The sequence below is a fragment of the Miscanthus floridulus genome, chromosome 4 (genome assembly GCF_019320115.1).
Source record: "Miscanthus floridulus cultivar M001 chromosome 4, ASM1932011v1, whole genome shotgun sequence".
Lineage (NCBI taxonomy): Eukaryota > Viridiplantae > Streptophyta > Magnoliopsida > Poales > Poaceae > Miscanthus > Miscanthus floridulus.
Window position 1 is genome coordinate 82878378 of NC_089583.1, and position 4443 is coordinate 82882820.

Below are 4443 nucleotides of genomic sequence, written 5' to 3' on the forward strand. Positions count from 1 at the left end.
CCATAGGGAAGTTCAAGATCACCAAAATTATAGGTCCACACACTTGTGCCTAGATAGATCTGAAACAGAAGCATCGACAGTTGACCTCTACCCTCATTACCATAAGGTTGTATGCAACATTGAAGGGTCAGCCTAACTTGAAGGTCAGGACAATTACAGAGATGACTAAGGAGAAATTTAAGTACGACATAAAGTATGAAAAAGCATGGAGGGCAAAGCAACGGGCCTAGAAGATAATATATGGGGACTAGGAGGAGGGGTACGAGCAGTTGCCAACAATGTTCAATATAATGAAAGCATCTAATCTAAGCATGCATTACAAGTACATCCCAAAGCTGAATGAATGGAAGGACAGGAGGTAGATATTCTTCCGTGCATTTTGGTGCTTTCCCTAGTACGTTGAGGCCTTTAGGCACTGTCGTCCAGTGTTATCCATTGATGGTACTTTTCTACTTGGCAAGTACATAGGCACACTATTGGTAGCCATTTCTTGTGACGCAAACAACACATTGGTTCCTTTGGCTTTTGCTTTGGTGGAGAGGGAGAACAAACACAACGGGGGGTGGTTCTTGCGTCTTGTTTGGATACATGTCATTGGCCCTAGTAGGGAAGTTGGTGTCATATCTGATAGACACTAGAGCATACTTAGTGCCGTACAGGAGTAGATTTCGGGGTATGCACCTTTACACCACTGTTGGTGCACTCGGCACCTTGTCGAGAATTTATCGGAAGGATGGTACGAAGGACAACTTTCCTCTATTCAAGGAAGTTGCTCGCATGCTTGAGGTGACGTTCTTCGAGGTGAAGTTGGAGCAGCAAAAAATGGCAACAAATGGAGAAGGTAGGTAGTGGCTAAGAGGATTACACATGCATCCTCAGATCCATAGCCAAGACAGCCAACACTTTACTCTTACCATTGTTGTCTTACCTGGTGTGGCACTGCTGCACCTGTAGAAAGGCACTGCCGCACTTGAGCCACGGCACTGCCGCGATTCAAGTGACCGTTGAGGCTAGGGGGTATTTATACCTTTCCTCTTCCTCCCCAACGGCTCTCTGAAACCTCCTGCTCATTCTAGCTCATCAAAAACAGAAAAGAGCTACTCTTTCTCTCTCCCTCACTCACCATTGGAGCCCCTCAAGCTTCTCTCTTTGATTCCCTTTCAAATCCAAGAGAGTTTGAGCCTCCAAACTACATTAGAGAGCAGCCCCAACTGTACTTCATCTCCTAGAGCACTTGGTTCACATTTTGGTCGGCGGTTGTGTTTATTACTTTTGGATCTTTGCTTCTAGCCGGCTAGAGCGTCGTCCGTGGAGCTTACCAATTTGTGTGGCAGCCCCGGGAGGTTTGTAATCACCCCAAACAGCTAGCGAAATCACCTCTCATCTCAAGAGTTCATTCTTTTGACTTAAGAACGAGGAAAGGGTTAAAAGAGACCCAAAGCCTTTGTGGCAACCTCAACAACATGGACATAGGCAAGCCTAGTGGCGAGCTGAATCACGGGATAAATCGGTATCTCACTTGTGTTCTTGTGATTTGCATTGCTATACTTGTATTTGTGGTGGTTCTAGGGGTTGGTCCCGATCTACTTGCTCGTGCACTTTTATCAACATCTAGGTGGTGGAATAGGCTCTACACTATCCCAGGAACATCAGTAATTTGCTCGATCTATTTTTCTTTGGGCAGTTTTTGAATTGTAGTTCGAGCTTGTCTACAGAAGCGGTAGTGCCGCACTTTTATGAGGTAGTGTCGTAGTGCGGCAGTGCTGCACCTTGGGAGCAGCAGTGCTGCACCTAGAATTTAACTTTTGTTGCGAGTTTGTTTTAAACAGGTCTATTCACTCCCCTCTAGGTGACATCAAGGTCCTTTCACATCCACTTCTTGTCTTCTGGTTTTATCTCAGTGTCGATCCATTGCTTAAAATCACAGAGCGGTGAGAAGGGTCTACAATGCATGCAATTGTTACACAACAAATAAATCATGCATGATTTCATATTACACAAAATAATTAATACACAACGTCAATTTCTCATCATCTTGTTAATGCAGCGCTGACAAAGTGTAGGCTGAAACACAAAATTGGCGCACATTCAATACCTCTGTCTATATGTGTCCTCTTCATCGGACTTGGCTATCTTGCAAGGATCACCGCAAAAGCACATGGACACTGGAACACCACTAGGCAGAGGCAATGGATCAAAGGCATTTCCAGTCATCCGACCATAACCACAATTGAACCAATTTTTTTTCTAAGAACTGAAAGTAATGAACATTAACCCCTAAACCTAGGGTTTTTCATTTATTGCACATATATGAAACCATAATATAACACGATGATAAGAGATTACCTTGGCTTACTAGCTTTACCACACCTTGGCATCCTATCGTTACATAATACAAAAAACAAAAATCACTTCAAACACTAAGTAATAACCTATCTAGGGTTGTAAAATAGACGTAATATATACAAAATCAATGCGTAAAAAATGATGAGGGGAGAGAGAATACTTTGCTCGCGAAGATCAATGGATCAAATCCAAGTTTCCAAGGTCAAATTCGTCGATTCAAGAGATTGGGTGGGTTGAGGAGAGCAAAAACCCGAGAGGGAGGAGGAACAAATGAAAGCAGCCTCGGCCAAGGAAACTTGGCCATGGTTTTTGAATCTATGCTCAGTGCCAAGATCCATAGCTCTGAGGTCGACGCCAAGCTCCACGGCTCCGAGCTCGGCGCCAAGATCTGTGGCTCCGAGGTACCTGCCACATCAGCGTCACCTCGGTTGCCATGCTGTGCGCGGCCCGGCACCTTAGCGCCATAGGTAGTGGCGCCGAGACGTGTTACCTTAGAGCCATGTGTTCTGGTGCCGATCCCCAAGGTCCAAAGATTAGTTTACGTCACTCAGGAAGCCAAACGTAAATTTTCTTTAAAAAATGGTCAAATTAAAAAAAATGGGTAGTACAACAGACCAATATGTACTTGCAGGAAAGGCTGATACGTTAGAGAATGGAAGAGAGGGCTGCCTAGTCATTTGGAGGTTCTTGCGACAGTAAAAATTCAGCATTGGGCAATGTGCATGGTGGGTGGTGAGTAGATTTCTACAACGAAAATTACAACATATAAGTTGTTAATCCATCAAGTAAAATGACAAATTAACACAACATGAATTTGGAGAACTTGATTGGAGGTGGCAAATTTCCATGAAGTATCCAAGAATGGTGACCGTCGAGAAATTAGACAGAACATAAACCATGGTGAGTAGATTTCTACAAAAAAAATTACAACACATAAGATGTTAATCCATCAAGTAAAATGACAAATTAGCACAGTATGTATTTGGAGAACCTGATTGGAGAAGGCCAATTTCTGCAGAGTCTCTAAGAATGATGACCGTTGAGAAATCGGACATAAAAACATAAACAATTTCCTTTGCTGATATGAGCTACAGATCGACGTCTCTGCCTAAACGGACAGATGATGCGAGACATGGAAAATAGAGAGGCACTAGATCAGGCATGAGGCCGAACGAAGAGAATGGACAACCTGAATTACGTGATGGTCTTGGTACGTGCATATCTATATCTATATATACCTAATATTAAAGATGCAAAATTTTTCACCACCTATTATTTGGTCCGGTCATCTCTTAACTAACTTTGTGAATGTGAAAAACAGCATATAGCCATTCTCCTAATCCAATTAGATCTCTCCAATTTCAAGTGGATAGAAATCCTGATACAAATAGGAAAAATAAAATAATATGGACAACTAAGAATCTTAATCCAATTAGATCTCTCCGACTCCGAGTAGTCGGAATAGGAATTTTAATCCAAATGAAAAAAATATGAATAAAAATTTAATAAAGAGGAAAGAAGGTTAGAATCTCTTTGTTTCGTTTCTTTTCAGTTTTTTTCACTTTTTTTGGTTCGTCCATTTTCAGAGTACGTGTTGTTTTACATTTGGATTTGGACGCTTTTCACTTGGCTCCAAATATGTTCTGATTTTCTAGAGTACATTCCAAATTTTGTCATGACTGTTTTCTGCTTGTCTTCGAGTACGTTCAAATTTTTTTCTCGTGGTTGTTTTTTACACTGGCTTGACTTTTTTTATTTTGTTTTCATTGTTTTTCATGGTTTTCTCTACCCATTTTTTTCGTGCTCTAATAAATATAATAAGAGTACGAAACAGAAAATAAATAAGAGACCACAACTATTTTAATATTTGACTCCTTAAGAAACAAAGATTTCTGTCACTAAGTTAATTTATATTTTTTACTCGAACTCATGACCCGTGCAACAACTCTCTCGTCAAATAATGATATGTATCTTATTTCAATACGTAATGAATCACATTGCAACGCACGGACACATTTCCTAGTATTATATAAGGGGTGGTCTAAAGAGGCAGGAGGTGAGGGCAGTTCCAATGGTGCATTGATGATGATTTCTATC